Here is an 18,114-nt window from a genome sequence, read left to right on the forward strand (position 1 = left end):
CCATTAACCAGAATAACTAATGGTTCAGTTTCCAAACTATCTGCATCAATTGTTTCAATATTTTTTTTCAAATCTAATGGCAAATTGACAACTCTTCCTTTTAAACCTCTTTGTAAATCTGTAGGAGGCGATTTGCCTGTTTTGGGCTCCATACGAACTATAGTCTGAAACGGATGAACACATTGAATGAGTATACACTCATACGTATTTAAATCACTAAGTTCTGCAGGAATATCAACCAATTCTAAATTATTATGTACAGCTCTAGCAGGCATTTTATTTTCTTCTAACTTGTTATACCAGTATTTACAAATACGCTGATCTTCACCCAAATCAAAACAATTTTCCAGAAATAAATATGTAGCAAAATGCTTCCACTTAGAATTATTTTCTTTTTCACTTTTTTTATAGAGATCAACATTCCTTGTTTGATTTTTATAATGGCTTCTCCGGCAACAAATGCAAGTAATATTTGGTCTTTCATTAGAGATGATAGTAAATTTTGTCATTTGATCTTCAAATGTTTTACTAACAGTGGGTTCTACATTCTCTTCCACTTTTTCTTCAATAACTATGTCATTTCCTGCACTTTCTTGCTCTGGACCAAAGTAACAAAACTCAATATCCTCACAAACCTTCTTCACATCTGTTACAGATCCACGGAACAGAGCACTATTCAACTCATGTAACTTTAGTGCTGGACTTTTAGCAAAATACAATCTTCTCACAAACTTTCTCATTTCAGTATGATGAACGGCCAGCATCCTAAAATGGAGAAAAACACTTTGACAAACTTTCCTAGAAAGACAAGCCAGAGAATGTCCTTGCAAACCAGTATTCTCTCTCACTCTGCATGGATCTAGTATTTGAAGCACCTTAATCTTCTGTTTAACACTTTTTTTTACTGTACTCTCTTAGAAAGTCACAAAATTTATCAATAGATTCCTGTCGTACTGTACAAATACTACTACAATTCCAAGTGTACACTGGGGCTTTAGGACGTCTCCCCATAACCTCATCAGCTAACACTTCTTCCTCATTTCTTGGAACCATTTTCTCCTTTTCCATTACACAACCATCCTTAACTTCATATGCTCGACTGCATGCAGCAAACTATTACTTTGAAGATAACTCTCTTCATTAAAAAATGGTTGAGTACTTGAACTATGCTTCCATTTTTGTAAGAAGACTTTACAAAAGTTTTTTTTCACTTCTCTTTTTCTTTTGCTTTTTGACTTCATTACATTCACTAATTTATCTAATGCACGGATCCTGTTCAAAATTAAAATGAATTGTTTTCTTTTTAATTCCAAAGCCTTTTCAACAATTGATTCAATATGTTTCTTTTTCTCATAAAATTTGGCTTTCTACCTATATTTTTTCACATCCTTTAGCAAATTGAACATCACTGTTCTCTGAAACATTTTTCTACAAATGTTTTTAAAATCTATTTTTCTTTTTAAGTCATTCTTTCTTACTTCTGTTTGTACATTAGCATTTAGTATATGAAACACTATTTCCAGTGGATATATTTTTAAAAAAAATTCTTTGCTTGAGGATATTTAAAAAAAATCCTTAGTCTGCTTACCAGAATGCTTTTTCTTTTTTCCAACATGAGGTTCTTCAACTAATTGTTGTTGTCCAGTTGTCTTCAAATATAGATGTTGTTGCTGTTCTTTTCTCTTTCTTGATTTTATAGGCATCTTTAATTTATTTCAGTCTTGTTCAGCAATACCTGAAAGAAACTAAAAAAAAAAATACCTTAATGTAATTTATATAAGCAAGGTCTTTCACAATACCTCTTTTTTTCTGCAAACTTTTCACTCCAGAAGACATAGCTATGACCTACAATCCACACTGTGAACATCTTTCAAGGAGATCTGGATGCACTCAGAAGGTGTCTTTCAGTAGAATGGCAATGTGAAAAGAAAGATAGTTGTAAAATGGAGGCTAACATACTTTAAAAAAAAAAAAAGAACTCATTGGCTGATTCAAACCATTTTACAGTTAAAACTAGGCTGTATGTTTAGATTTTTACAAGCATGTTTTGTATTGGTTCAGAAAAATGTGTACCCACAGAACATTACTTTGGATTTGCTGTTAGGTTTGAAAAGTCAAGCACTCTTGCTCTAAGGATTAGAAACATTGTGTGCTGAACTTCTGACCTCTCTGCTCACACCAGTGTTCCATGACCTGTTGCTATGGTAGCAGGCAGAAGTAAAGTTGGGGGTAGGGATCATTTGGAAGGGGTTGAAATTTCCAACCAATAGAAATGTGTGTTTCCATTTGAAATAAATGTGGGAAGCACTGTGATTTGGAGTTAACGTGTATATGTGTGAAAAAAGAGAGGGAAACATTGCCATTAACTGGTTCTGGTGAGAGGAGAGAGGTGTACAGCTCAGAGATTTTTGCTCTGATAATCTGCTGTTTGAGTGCCACAGTTCTTTCTCAACTAACTACTTTTAAAGGTGAGTTATGAATTTGAGAGGGGATGTATGTGGTGCATTTTGATATAAATAATAGAAATGTAATTCTTCTTTTAAAGTTGTGTTTCACATTTTGTGTTTTAGGAGCTATTTAACTGTCTTGAACTTGTAAGATATTATGGAGTATGTCTTCACCATAAGTTAAGGTGTACTGGTATCACCCAGGAATACTGTTTTCTGCCTAGAATCACACCATGAGTCTGTGTGCACACAGGAATTGTTATCAGAGATTTAATTTGTGTTGCTCTTGCTCTGTTAGCCTTGCACTCGCAGGAAAGGGGCAGCTTGTTTTCTTGAACTGTGATGGTTAGCATTCAGCAGAAATCACTTTCTCACAAATGAGAGGCAAATGCTAACACATTTGAAATTAACATGGTACATTTTCCTTCCACTTTTAAAGTTGTGTTTTACATTTTATGTTATGGAAGATATTTAAGTGCCTTGAACTTGTAAGATATTATGGAGTATGTCTTCACCATAAGTTAAGGTGGACTGGTATCACCCAGGAATACTGTTTTCTGCCTAGAATCACACCATGAGTCTGTGTGCACAAAGGAATTGTTGTCAGAGATTTAATTTGTGTTGGTCTGGTTCTGTAAGAATGGCATTCGTAGGAAAGGGGCAGCTTGTTTTTTAGAACTGTGATGGTTTGCATTCAGCATAAAACAGTATCTCAAAAATGGGAGGCAAATGCGAACACATTTGAAATTGATATGGTAGATTTTACTTTTAATCATGCAATGGGTAAGGTTGTTCCTACATGTACAAAACTCCAATTAACCCTTACCACACATGTACTTTTATATACATCACTCCAATGTTTATGCTGTTGTGGAAGCGTCCATGCACATGTCTATTGTAACTGAAAATACACAGTCTGCAGAAGCAGACGCTTAGCACACACCCAGCTGCTTATCCTGTACTATCATGCTTAGTATTCACAACTGTGTGGTGTTTCAGATAGCAGTGAGTAACGCTAATACATTCAACATCACCAAGGCTCATTTCCTTTGCTGGAGTGTAGTCAGTCACCCAGGTTACACATATTCATGGTCTCAAAAAGCTGTTTGGGCATGTGCTCTTTTCTGCTTTTGAAAACTATAATGCAAATGTGTCAGACTGTTAGAGTTATTATCACTTGCTCTACCACAGTATTAAGTGTGCTTTCAAATTGCAAATCAAATTTCGTTTTCTGCCTAGAATCACACCATAACTCTGTGTGCACACAGGAATTGTTGTCAGAGATTTAATTTGTGTTACTCTGGTTCTTTTAGAATTGCATTCGTAGGAAAGGGGAAGCTTGTTTTCATGAACTGTGTTGGTTAGCATTCAGCCCAAATTAATATGTCACAAATGAGAGGGCAATGCTAACACATTTGAAATCAACATGGTAGATTTTCCTTCCACTCGTGCAATGGGTCATGTAGTTCCTACATGTTTAAAACTCCTATTAACCCTTAACACACATGTAGTGTTACATACATGTCTCCAGTGTTTATGCTTTTGTGCAAGCGTCTATGCAGATCTCTCTTTCACCTGACAGTAGACAGTCTCCAGAAGCACACTCTTAGCAGAGAGCAAGCTGTTTCTCCTGCACAGTCATGCTTACTATTCAGCACTGTTTGGTGTTTCAGATAGCAGTGAGTAACCCTAATACATTTAACATCACCAAGGCTCATTTCCTTTGCTAGAGTGTAGTTCGTCATCCAGGTTGCACATGTTCATGGTCACAAAAAGCTGTTTGGACATGTGCTCTTTTCTGTTTCTGAAAACTATAATGAAAATGTGTCAGACTGTTAGAGTAATTATCACTTGCTCTACCACAGTAGTAAGTGTGCTTTCAAATTGCAAATCAAATTTCGTTTTCTGCCTAGAATCACACCATGAGTCTGTGTGCACACAGGAATTGTTGTCAGAGATTTAATTCGTGTTACTCTGGTTCTTTTAGAATTGCATTCGTAGGAAAGGGGAAGCTTATTTTCATGAACTGTGTTGGTTAGCATTCAGCTCAAATTAATATGTCACAAATGAGAGGGCAATGCTAACACATTTGAAATCAACATGGTAGATTTTACTTCCACTCGTGCAATGGGTCATGTTGTTCCTACATGTTCAAAACTCCTATTAACCCTTACCACACATGTAGTCTTTCATACATGTCTCCAGTGTTTATGCAGTTGTGCAAGCGTCCGTGCAGATCTCTCTTGCACCTGACAGTAGACAGTCTCCAGATGCACACTCTTAGCAGAGAGCAAGCTGTTTCTCCTGTACTGTCATGCTTACTGTTTAGCACTGTGTGGTGTTTCAGATAGCAGTGAGTAATGCTAATACATTCAACATCACCAAGGCTCATTTCCTTTGCTGTAGTGTAGTACCTCATCCAGGTTACACATGTTCATGGTCTCAAAAAGCTGTTTGGACATGTGCTCTTTTCTGTTTCTGAAAACTATAATGAAAATGTGTCAGACTGTTAGAGTAATTATCACTTGCTCTACCACAGTAGTAAGTGTGCTTTCAAATTGCAAATCAAATTTCATTTTCTGCCTAGAATCACACCATGAGTCTGTGCGCACACAGGAATTGTTGTCAGAGATTCAATTTGTGTTACTCTGGTTCTTTTAGAATTGCATTCGTAGGAAAGGGGAAGCTTGTTTTCATGAACTGTGTTGGTTAGCATTCAGCCCAAATTAATATGTCACAAATGAGAGGGCAATGCTAACACATTTGAAATCAACATGGTAGATTTTCCTTCCACTCGTGCAATGGGTCATGTAGTTTGTACATGTTCAAAAGTCCTATTAACCCTTACCACACATGTAGTCTTAAATACATATCTCCAGTGTTTATGCAGTTGTGCAAGCGTCCATGCAGATCTCTCTTGCACCTGACAGTAGACAGTCGCCAGAAGCACACTCTTAGCAGAGAGCAAGCTGTTTCTCATGTAGAGTCATGCTTACTATTCAGCACTGTGTGGTGTTTCAGATAGCAGTGAGTAACGCTAATACATTGAACATCACCAAGGCTCATTTCCTTTGCTAGAGTGTAGTACATCATCCAGGTTACACATGTTCATGGTCTCAAAAAGCTGTTTGGACATGTACTCTTTTCTGTTTCTGAAGACTATGATGAAAATGTGTCAGACTGTTAGAGTAATTATCACTTGCTCTACCACAGTAGTAAGTGTGCTTTCAAATTGCAAATCAAATTTCATTTTCTGCCTAGAATCCCACCATGAGTCTGTGCGCCCACAGGAATTGTTGTCAGAGATTTAATTTGTGTTACTCTGGTTCTTTTAGAATTGCATTCGTAGGAAAGGGGAAGCTTTAATTCGTGTTGGTTTTATTGTGTTTCTCACTCGTAGGAAAGGGGTAGATAGTATTATAAGATTTGAAAAGCTCAAAAAAAATATAGTAATATATTTAAATTACATAAAGGTATTTTTTTTAGTTTCTTTCAGGTATTGCTGAACAACAGTGAAATAAATTAAAGATGCCAATAAAATCAAGAAAGAGAAAAGAACAGAAAAAACATTTATATTTGAAGAAAACTGGAGGACCCAAATTAGTTGAAGATCCTCATGTTGGAAAAAAGAAAAAGTCTTCTGGTAAGCAGACTAAGGATTTAAAAAAAAATATCTTCAAAAAAAGAAAAAAATTGAAAAATGTCCCCACTGCAAATAGTGTTTCAAGTAGAAAACAACAGGACAAAAGTGAGAAATGACTAAATGCTAATGTACAATCAGAAGCAATAAAGATTGACTTAAAAAGAAAAACAGCATTTAAAGACATTCGTAGAAAAATGTTTCAGAGAAGAGTGATGTCCAATTTGCTAAAGGATGTGAAAAAATATAAGAAGAAAGCAAAATTTTATAAGAGAAAGAAAGATATTGAATCAATTGTAGCTAAGGCTTTAGATTTAAAAAGAAAACTATTCATTTTAATTTTGAACAGGATCCGTACATTAGATAAAATGGTCAATGTAATGAAGTCACAAAGCAAAACAAAAAGAGTAGTGAAAATAAATAACTTTTGTAAAGTGTTTTTAGGAGAATGGATGCATAGTTCAAGTACTGAACCATTTTGTAATGAAGAGAGTTATCTTCAAAGTAATAGTTTGCTGCATGCAGTTGACACCAGAGGTCGTGCTTATGAAGTGAAAGATGGTTGTGTAATGGAAAAGGAGAAAATGGTTCCAAGAAATGAGGAAGAACTGATAGCTGCTGAGGGTATGGGGAGACGTCCTAAAGCCCCAGTGTACACTTGGAATTGTAGTAGTATTTGTACTGAACGACAAGAATCTATTGATAAATTACGTGAGTTTCTAAGAGAATATAGTAAAAAAAGTGTTAAACAGAAGATTAAGGTGCTTCAAAGACTAGATCCATGCAGAGTGAGAGAGAATACTGGTTTGCAAGGACATTCTCTGGCTTGTCTTTCTAGGAAAGTTTGCCAAAGTGTTTTTCACCATTTTAGGATGCTGGCAGTTCATCATACTGAAATGAGAAAGTTTGTGAGAAGATTGTATTTTGCTAAAAGTCCAGCACAAAAGTTAAATGAGTTGAATAGGGCTCTGTTCCGTGGATCTGTATCAGATGTAGAGAAGGTTACTGATGAAATTCAGTTTTGTTACTTTGGTCCGGAACAAGAAAGTGCAGGTAATGACACAGTTTTTGAAGAAAATGTGGAAGAGAATGTAGAACCCACTGTTAGTAAAAACTTTGAAGATCAAATGACAAAATGTACTATCATCTCTAATGAAAGACAAAATATTACTTGTATTTGTTGTCAGAGAAGCCATTATAAAATTCAAACAAGAAATGTTGATCTGTATAAAAAATGCGAAAATGAAGATAATTATAAGTGGAAGGATTTTGCAACATATATATTTCTGGAAAATAGTTTTGATTTGGGTGAAGATCAGCGTATTTGTAAATACTGTTATAACAAGTTAGAAGAAAATAGAATGCCAGCGAGAGCTGTACATAATAATTTAGAATTGGTTGCTATTCCTGCAGAACTTTCTGATTTAAATTAGGCCTGGGCGGCAAATTCCGCTCCGCTCGCGGAATTTGCGGAATTTCGGTAATTTCGCGTTCCGCGGGGAACGCGAAATTGCCCAAAATTCTGCTTTCCGCGACTTCGCGAAATTTTTCCTTGTTCGCGTTCTCAAAATGCGTGTTCGCGAGATATTTCTCCCCGAGCACGCAAACAGCAACTGTGAACAGGAAAAAAGCATCGCGAATAAGCAATTCCACGTGTTAGCGGAATTTCTGCATGTTCGCTGAGATTTTTTACCGTTTCGCGGAGATTAGCGTAACACGATTACGCAAATTACTCCCACCCCTAATTTAAATACGTATGAGTCTATACTCATTCAATGTGTCCATCCGTTTCAGACCATAGTGCGTATGGAGCCAAAAACAGGTAAATTACCTCCTTCAGATTTACAAAGAGGTTTAAAAGGAAGAGTTGTCTATTTGCCATTGGAAACAATTGATGCAGATAGATTGGAAACTGAACCATTAGTTGTTCTGGTTAATGGAGTACCAACAAAGAATAAGAAAATTTGGCAGGAGCTGGTAGATGTACGAAAAGTACAAAGAACAAATTTATATTTGAAAAGAAATAATGAATGGTATGAAACAATTTATATGGATGAAGATGAAGAAGTTTTACTATCAGACTCAGGAATACCAGCTGGGCAAATTGAAAAAGTGGATAAGTCAAAAGAAGAAGAAATTTATGAACATTTCAGCATACATCCTCTTCATTCAAAAGAAGTTATGGCAAACTCTATTGATCTGTTTCAGATGAAAAAAGCACAAGGAACTCCCGTGAGTGTATGGCAGGAGAGCTTGGAAGCTCGTTGTTTTCCCCAGCTGTTTCCTACAGGAAAAGGTGGATGATATGATGAACGTCCAGTACAGATTCCTGCTTCTGAGTATCGGACTACAAGATTATATGCAGAAGATCCAAGATTTCGTCAAAGTATTCCTTATTTGTTCCATCTTTTATTTGAAAGTGACTTGTCTGCACTATCTTATGCAGTAAATCAAATTTTAAAAAGTGGAGTACATCTACATAATGTGTCTGCAAAGGATTTTATGAACAAAGTGCAACAGCGAGATGATCATTTGGAATCACAATTGATGAATCTGATGGCTTGTCAGCGTGGAACTAATGAATATTGGTACCGACGCCATGGAGAATTGAAATGTATGTTACGGAATTTAGGAACTCCTACATGGTTTCTCACCCTAAGCTGTGCTGAGTACGCTTAGGATGATCTTCTGGATTTTCTTCGAGAGGCAAATTCAAATATTGAAAACATCCAATACAAGACAGCAGGAGAATTGTGCTCATTGGATCCGGTTAATGTTTGCAGATATTTCAATCATAGATTTGAGGCTATGATGTCCTTCATCTGCAATAAAAAAATCCACCTGTTGGAGAAGTTGTGGATTTCTTTTGGAGAAAAGAGTACCAAGCAAGAGGTGCTCCTCATATTCATATGCTGCTGTGGATCAAGGATGCCCCAAAATTTGGAACAGATTCTGATGATGCCGTTTTAAGTTTCATCGAAGAATATGCAACATGTGCTATACCTAAAAGCACAGAAGAGAAAAACTTAAAAGAGCAAGTTTTACGTTTTCAAAGTCATCGGTGTGGAAAATACTGTCGACGAAAGTACAAGAGTAAAGAAAAATTCTACACAAAATGTCGATTTGGATTTCCACGACCTGTTCTTTCAAAAGGAAGAGTCAACAGTTTTATGTCAGCTGTGCGACATACTATTACAAGAAAATCTCCCAAAAATACGTACAACCTAAGAAGAAAAGAAGAGTCAAAATATATAAATGACTACAACCCAGTCATTTTATCCATGTGGAATGCTAACATGGATATACAGTATGTTGCTGACAATTCTATTGCTGTTGCTCGGTATGTCACATCTTACATCACTAAATCTGAGAAAACGGAATTGAAGGAAATGTGGGAAGAGATTTCTCACGAGAAGACTGTCAGTAAGAAGCTATACAGTTTCAGTTTAAAGATGTTATCGCATCGAGAAATTGGATCCTACGAATGCTCAGATAGGTTATCATCTGCAAGTCTGTACTCCAAATCCAGAAGAATAATTTGGGTAAGTTTAGGCCTTGCAGGAATGCGAAATCGGGTACTGAAATCTGTTGGAGAAATTGAATATTTGGCAGAGAACGACCCGGAAAGTACAGATATTTTGAAATCAAACATGTTGGACACATATTACCCAAAAAGAAGTCGTCATCTTGAGAACATGTGTCTCTATGAAGTGCTGCAGAACTACATTTTTACACTGAAAGCCACAGAAGACATCAACAATGGAAAATATAAAGTCATTGGTGAGGAAGGATGTTTGGTGAAGCAAACAAAAGGAAGTTTGATTAATCACAGGAAGCTGAGTTGCGACACTCCTGACAAAAAGGAATTTTACTACTTAGCACTTTTACAGCTGTTTAAACAATGGCGTTCAGAGGATGAATTACTTGGAGATTTTCACAGCTATGAAGATTCCTTTAATGCATGTAAAGATACGATTGAATGCAGTACTTTCACAAATTATGTACAAATGTTAAATGAAGAAATTGAACAGGAAGCTACAATTGCAGCTGAAGTAGCTAGAGACAGTTCTCAAGACAGCCAAAGTTCTGGAACGCTCAGTCAAGATCCCCTAGGACAACCAATCGTAGAAAATGAAGCTGCAATAGCAATGACTGAAGTAGAAACAGCTATGAATCAAGCTCAGGAAGATTTAATAGACTTACCAAATTTGGAACAGCAACTGAATGAAGAACAACGACAAATTTTTGAAGAAGTCACAAAAAGAATTGATCATGGATTACTACATGAAAAGAAAGAGTGCTCATGCACATCATTTGAACCAATCAGGATGTATGTGAGTGGACAAGCTGGAACTGGAAAAAGTTTCTTAATTAAAGTCATCAGAAGCTACCTACAGCAAAAAACAGATTCAACTTTGTCTTGTGTTGTTACTGCTCCAACTGGGTTAGCAGCATGTAACATAAAAGAAATTACCTTACATCGCTTGCTAATGTTACCAGTGGAGCATGAGAACAAAATAGAATATCACAAACTAACAGGAGAAGCATGCTTCGAAGTTTCAAGAGTGTTGAAGAAGATGCAAGTTCTCATTATTGATGAGGTAAGCAGGGTATCAAACTTAATGCTTGCCTTTGTGCATTTAAGAATGCAGCAAATTCTAAAGAGAGACTATGACGTGTTATTTGGTGGAAAACATGTTATAGTTTTTGGGGATCTTCTGCAGCTCACTCCAGTTAAAGGACAACCAGTGTTTAATACTGTGACACATGAAGACACGAAGAAGTCATTAGGAAGTATTGGTAATGCGAATATTTGGTCATTCTTTGAGTACAAAGAAATCACTACCAATATGAGACAAGCAAATGATGAAGATTATGCAAGTATTCTGAAAGATATCAGAATTGGACTACTCACAGAAGTTGGCAGAAAAGCATTACAGAGTCGGTTGCTACATAATTTATTTCCAAGTGAATAAATAATTGCAGAGAAAATATACCAGAACATTGCAGAAAAAAATACTGTAATCTGCTTAATGCCAACACTACATGAATGCTTGATATTCAATGAGGAACTTTTGAAATTGGAAAAGGAAGAGATTAAGAAAATGGAAGCAGTGGACAAAATTCAGCATGAAGGAATTACTATTACATTAACAGGCAAATTGAAAAATAAATTGTATTCTCTAGAGAAGAACATTTCGAAAACAGCTGGATTAGAAAAAAATCTTTATGTGTGTATGAACTGTCGAGTATTTTTAAGAAGAAATTTGGATGTAGAAAAAGGTTTAGTGAATGGAGCTATGGGTAAAGTTGTGGGTTTTGTGAAATACCAGAAAAAAGATGGGATTGAATTTTTAAAAATAAAATTTGATCAGATTGAAGAGGTTAAAGACATTAGTCGTTTTTCAGTCCGTTTTTTGCTTGTAAAAGACTTACATGTACGTAGGAAGCAGTTTCCGTTTTCTCTAGCATATGCTGTAACTATTCACAAATCTCAAGGATTAACTGTAGATAGTGCTTTTGTAAACATTGGTTCTACTGTGTTCAAAGAAGGTATGGCATATGTTGCTTTGTCACGAGTGAAAACATTATCTGGTTTATTCATGATAGATTTGATGACTCAAAAGTTAGTGCTGATGCAAATTGTGTAAAGGAGTATAATAGATTAAGAAGAACCTATGCTCCTCATTTAGGTCAGTATCCTGTGTTTGAAAAACGTGTTGTTTCTCGGAAAAGGAGAATTGAGAATATCTGTAATGAGGATGTACAGAAGAGAAAACAAAATGAGAGTGATGTGATTGCAAGCAAAACGAAAAAAGACAATGTTAAAGAGGTTGTTGGTTGTCATTTTGAAAATAGCTCTGGTGTCAACTGCCACGCTAATGTAGTGCTGAATGTTGTATTTTATCTTGAAAGTTTGCAAGAGCAGATAATAGTAAATCATGAAAAAAGATTTTGTTCTCTGATGAGTTTTCTTTTTGAGAAGCTGAGTTTTGATAAAACTAAAATAGAAAGTGCTTCTGATGTTAGAAAACTTTTAGATGTATGTTCAGGATGTACACAGTTTACTCAAAATGTCCAGCAAGATGCACAGGAATTCTTGATGTATATCCTTATTGTACTGGAAGAAGAAGGGGTAGAAATAGAAAATATGTTTGGTCTCTCTTATAAATAGGAACATAGTTGTGAAAACTGTTTCAACACATGCAGCTCTAATGTTGATTCAGAAAGGTTTATATATTTAACATTACCAGAGACTAAATCAGTGACTTTTAGTAAATTAGTTAAAGATGCCAATCACAACATGGAATGTTCTAAATGTAAATCAGGACCTTCTATAACTTCTGGTCATTACACAGTTTATCTTAAATGTGAAAAAGGCTGGACACTGTGTAATGACTCTCTATTGATTTTCAAGCAACGTTTGCCTGCAGAAATACCAAATTCCTATTTAATTTTTCTGAAACCAACATTTTAGATACAAATTGCAACATCTGAACAAATCATTTTTGCGATATTATTGGATTACCATTGGATATTTCATCAAAAAAGAATTTAAAAATTATCATTTGGCCTCATGGAAAGGTAAAAATTTCTCTTGTGGACTTCTTTGACAGATAATATTTTGGTGTATGTGCTTAAGCAACAAGATTTACAGACTATATTTATTGCAAATAGTTATTGTTTTTAGATGATGTTTTTATTAAATATGTTACATTTCTATAAAGGTATGTTTTACTGAGAAGAGATTCAGGGCTTTTTTTAAACACTCTTTGAGATTGTTAATATTTTTGCCCGTTATTAAGTGATGAATGCAATTAGTTTCACGATTTACAGTGAAATTCAATATATTCTGAAAACAGCAAAAAAAGGGCAAAATATTGTTTTTTTAAATATGAAAATATGTGTACTGTATTCTAAAATGTATTGTTAAATATTAATACTTTTTTTCTTTTTTTACAGATTGAGAAAGAAAATTTAGGAAAATTAATCCTTTTTTCTAGCAATTAAAAAAACATTTATTGATAATTAAGTTATTTTGTTGGACAGGTAAGTTTGAAATATCTGTATTTATCACACATTTACTTTCATACTCCCTTTTTTCACTTCTCATCACTCTGCTTTTCTCATTTCCCTTGTGGTCCCTCAAGTACCTTGAAGGGTGAAATAAAGATTGTATTTTTTTTTTTAAAAAAAGAAATGGGTGCGCGTACCGTGCGCGCACGGTAGAATTTTTTTTGTTAAAAGTGACTAAAAAAATGAAAAAAAATTGTGGGGTAAGGTGGCTCTTAAAAGAGCCGTTGTGTTAATACAGGGACAGAGGAAGGAAAGAATGGCAATATTATAAAGTACCGCACTTGTGCTGCTCTATCTTATTGTCTATTAGAGGAATACTAGACTCCCCAAAAGCAATAAGAGAGTAGCAAGTATTGCATCTTATATGTTCACTCTGAAACCGAGGGTAAATGTCCAGAGGAGCAGAAGAGGGTGACACTCCCACCGCAGAGGAAGTGCTCGGCTGAGCTGCCGAAGATGTGCTCGGCTGAGCTGCTGAAGGGGTTGCTGCAGTAGCTCGAGCAAAAGTCTTGGGATGTACATCCCTAATGTGTCTGAACATAGTGAAGATTCCAAAAGAGTACTTCTTCTTTGGATCTCCTCTAGATAAGACACGCCACAAAGTTTGCAGGTGACTAATGGAGCATTGACTTTCTTCTGCCCCTCTGGAAATGTAAAATATTGCCAGACAAAAGAATATTTCTGTTTCCTCTTTCTCTGCCTGATAATGCTGTCCTGCTCACTCCCAGAAGAGGACTGCTGCTCTGCCATTGTATCACAAAGACACTTCAGCTCCTTCTCCTAGGGAATCACAAGCAATAATGAGGGGAATGGGTGTGGTGTTGGAAGTTTCTGGAAATGAAAGAAGTTTAAACCAATGAAAAGTGTTGTTTCTGGATCACATGACCTACTGTGCGCGCTCCGTACGCTTACCGTACGCGCACGGTAAAAGTACGCATGCGCATTAGAGGCATGCGCGCATGCGCGTACGCCGGTTCCGCGTAAGGTGCACGCGCGCATGCGCAAAAAAGAAAACGCGCGCATGCGTGTAGGAAGCAAGCGCTTACGCGTCGCAGACGAAGTACGGATGGGCACGTAAATCACGTACGCATGCGCACACGGAGCATAGATATTACGTACGCGCACCGTACTTATAGCGTACCGTGTGCATACCGTAAGCTTACCGTACGCGCACGGTAAAAAATCCTAAAAAAAAGTATAAAAGTTTGTAGAAGATATTAACTATGTTGTTCAACTATATCTAAACATTTATTTTAAAAAGGTGAACCATTCCGTATTGCAGGATACAGTAAATCTATGATTATATACATAGGTAGCATATTGTTTAAAAAAAAATCTCAAAAGAAATATTAAGAATAAAAAATTGGATTTAAAAAACCTTGCAAATTCATTAAAAAAAACATAGGTTTCACACACGTTATAGTTAGGAATTAGCATTTAAAAAACCTTGCAAATTCACTGAAAAAACCATAGGTTTCACACACGTTATAGTTAGGAATTAGCATTTAAAAAACCTTGCAAATTCACTGAAAAAACCATAGGTTTCACACATGTTATAGTTAGCTGGACATTTCGCTCGTAAAAAACTCTGGAAATTCCCCCGTTATAGTTAGTTCAGCTAACTATAACTCGCGCGCCCGCAATCCACTGCTGAGGACGTCACATATTACATCACTCATGACATGGTCAGTGACATCACTCATGACATCACTGATGACATCTCAAATGACATCACTGATGACATCATCCATGTGATAAATTACCACATCTTCTGACACCCTAATATAACCTTTGATACACCGACTCAAAATTTCAGAGTTCCATTCTCAAAACCATACATACTGCAATACCAATAACTACATACCCACTTATTAACTCTTAGGTCTACATACACCTCCACTCATTCACTTGTACCATCACTCATACTTACAGTCACTCCATACAAGACTATCATATGCATTTATACACCTATATAGACACTCACAAACCACCAATCATCCATAGAGCTACTCTCACACCTAGTCAGTCATGCAAATAATCACACTCCCATTTACTCACCTATGCGGTTATACACACTCAAGTTCACTTACTCAAAAATAGTACCACATTCTTACGCTCTTATAGAATCACCGATACAAGCACACTCTCATCCATACAGTCACTCTCACAATCACACACTCTAACATCTACCCACTTATATACTCTTACACGGATATATACTGCCTTTCAAATATGTAGTTAGTCACAAATGTACCACTGAGGTATACATTCAATCCCTAACATACACATACATACACTCACTCAACCATTACAGTCCATCACAGATGCACTCTTAAAACCATGCACCCATAGAATCACCCACTCACACATCTAGTCACAGAGTAACACACACCCTACCCACACAAACACTCAGGAACCCATACAGATACTGAGACAAACAATCAATAACTCAAATAGACACTCATATAGCTATTCACAAAACCATGCAGCCACTAATACACCAACATACAGACACATGCAAACATTTAAACAGTTTAGTCACTGTGAGAAGTTGGCCTGATGTATGATGTCACTAGTTCTAGTGTACACCTTATATCAGTCCAAACAACCCTTATGGTGATTGGTTGTAAAGTCAACCTTATAGACCAGCTATCCTAGTGGTAGCATGGACAAGAGCAGTCTTAGGCTAAACTCTGAATGGCATGTGAAGCCAGCTGTGATACCATATATAATCCCTTGAATACCAAATGAAAGGACACCACAACAGATATATATATATAAAATAAAGTGTATTTATTCTAGTCAAACCCTCAGCACTCTTTATGAGATTTGAGGTAAGTACAACACAGTCTTATTTAAGCATACATTAAGTCACACAGGTAAGTAATACAGTTAGGCCCTAGGGGCCACGCAAACCATATACTAAAGAAGTGGTATAAGGACCACTGTCACGGAAATAGAATAGGCCTAGGCCTAGGGAATCGCTGGGGCTACACTACACTACCAACAGTTAGGAAGTGGGAGGCCCACGGGATTCAGGTGCAGAGTGGAAACACTCACGCGTAATGCGTAAAAGTCAATAGAATCACTAGCAGTTAAAAATAAGCAGTTTTAGGACACTTCTGATATAGCTAGAAAGTCGAGACTCGGAAACTAGACCCTAGGATAGTCAATACCCTTGTGAGCACCGAAGTACCCAAGTTACCTAGCCCACGGGCTGCGGGTGCATAGGTGTGAACTTGCGTCGGGTTTCGTCGTGGACTTCTATGGATGTCTGAAGGAAAGTTGCTGACAGGCAGTCAGTGAAGAGTGTCCGGTGGATCCCAAGGCTGGGATCAAGAAGAGAGGATACCTGCAAGCAGAAGGGACAGAGTCTGGGTCACTAGCCAGTGACCACGTGGAACCAGGAAGGAACCAGGCGATGTCGTGAAGATTGCAGGTGAAGAGCTTGTCGCAGCAGCCACGGGTACCAGGAGACGTCGAGGATGACCAGGACCAGGATGCGAGCTGTCCCACGAAGGCTCTTGCTGTCGGCGGCGTCGAAGTCGAACTAGGACTCACCAAGCCTTGGCAAGCGGAACCCACGAAGAAAGGAGGACTTGCTTCTGGTGCAGACCAGGAAGGTCTGGGGTGCTTCTCTTTTGCAGAGGAGCGGGAGCCAGTCGGGAGGAGCCAAACCAGCAGTGAAGATTCAAAGGTGTGTCGTCGCAAAGGCCGCTAGCCAACGGGCAAGCAACCGGACAGACGCGGCAAGCAAGAAAATGCAGAAGGGCCCCACGCAGGACTTGTGGAGTGTGGGGGGCTGATCTTCGGTGCAGATGGTGCTTGGGGTTGGGGCTTCTCAATCCCCGGAGCACAACTTCGAGGGTACCTCAGAAGCTGCGCTGGAAGATACTCGCCACTTTTCCCAGGTAGCCGGTCCCACGTCTCTCGTCGCCTCCACGGATCTCAGCTTGGCTGTGGATGTGGATCAGGGTCGGAGAAGTCTGGAAGTCAAGGATCTGGTCAGGCTCTGCAGTCGGTCCCTCATAGAACTTCAGCAAAGGAAAGGGTAAGTCTCTTGATGGTGCCTGTTTGCACAGGGTAGCCACTCCTTGGCCACAAGGGAGATTCTTCAGTCTTCTTCTTTCGTCAAATGTCGAAGGTCCAGAGTTTCTGTTCAAGTTGCAGGTTCAGGATAATCTAATCTCCTGGGGCCCAGCTACCACACTTATACTAATCTGGGGGGCTGGGTTGCCTGCTAGGTTACGCCTTATGTCGGGGGCCTGGGAGGGGGATGGTTACACCCCCTTCCCTTTGTCCAGTTTCACGCCAGGACTGGGGCTGGAGTGCCCCAGTACCGGTTTGAACTGGACTATGCATGGGACACCTTGTGTGCCCCAGGCAGTGTCTCGTTTCTTTCATTCCTCCCTGCCCCAATACACTAAGGCCTGTCTGGGGTGGTGCTCGCACCTCCCAAGGCAGGAAACCTATTGTCCAAGCCTTCCGTGCCGGGATCACTCCCAGCAGCAGGAGGTCAGACTTGTGTCGTGGCAGCAGTATCTATTTTGTGATGCTGGGGCTCTGGTTAACTTTAACCGGGTAAGTAGGTTTCAACATGTCTTCTCCCTCTAGAAGGGAGGGATAATATCCTCATCCCCAGAAATGGGATGGGGGTATTATTCCAAAGTGTTAGACACCTTACACGACATGTTTTGATAAAGCCAAACCATAGTTACCATAACCGTTTAAGATTATAAGGCACTTTAAGAGTATATGGTAGGCTATATCATAGAACAGCTATAAGGACATGGTTCCGAAAGCTGCAGACAGGCTCAGCTCATGCTAGAGCACCATCTCACATGTTACCAAGCACTCTGCCTCCAGGATTGTTAAGGCCTGCCATAGGAGTGGCTGATAGGTACACATGTGTCTATATATAAGGTAGGTAGAGGAATACTACACCTAAGC

The sequence above is a fragment of the Triturus cristatus genome, chromosome 11 (genome assembly GCF_964204655.1).
Source record: "Triturus cristatus chromosome 11, aTriCri1.1, whole genome shotgun sequence".
NCBI classification, from domain to species: Eukaryota; Metazoa; Chordata; class Amphibia; order Caudata; family Salamandridae; genus Triturus; species Triturus cristatus.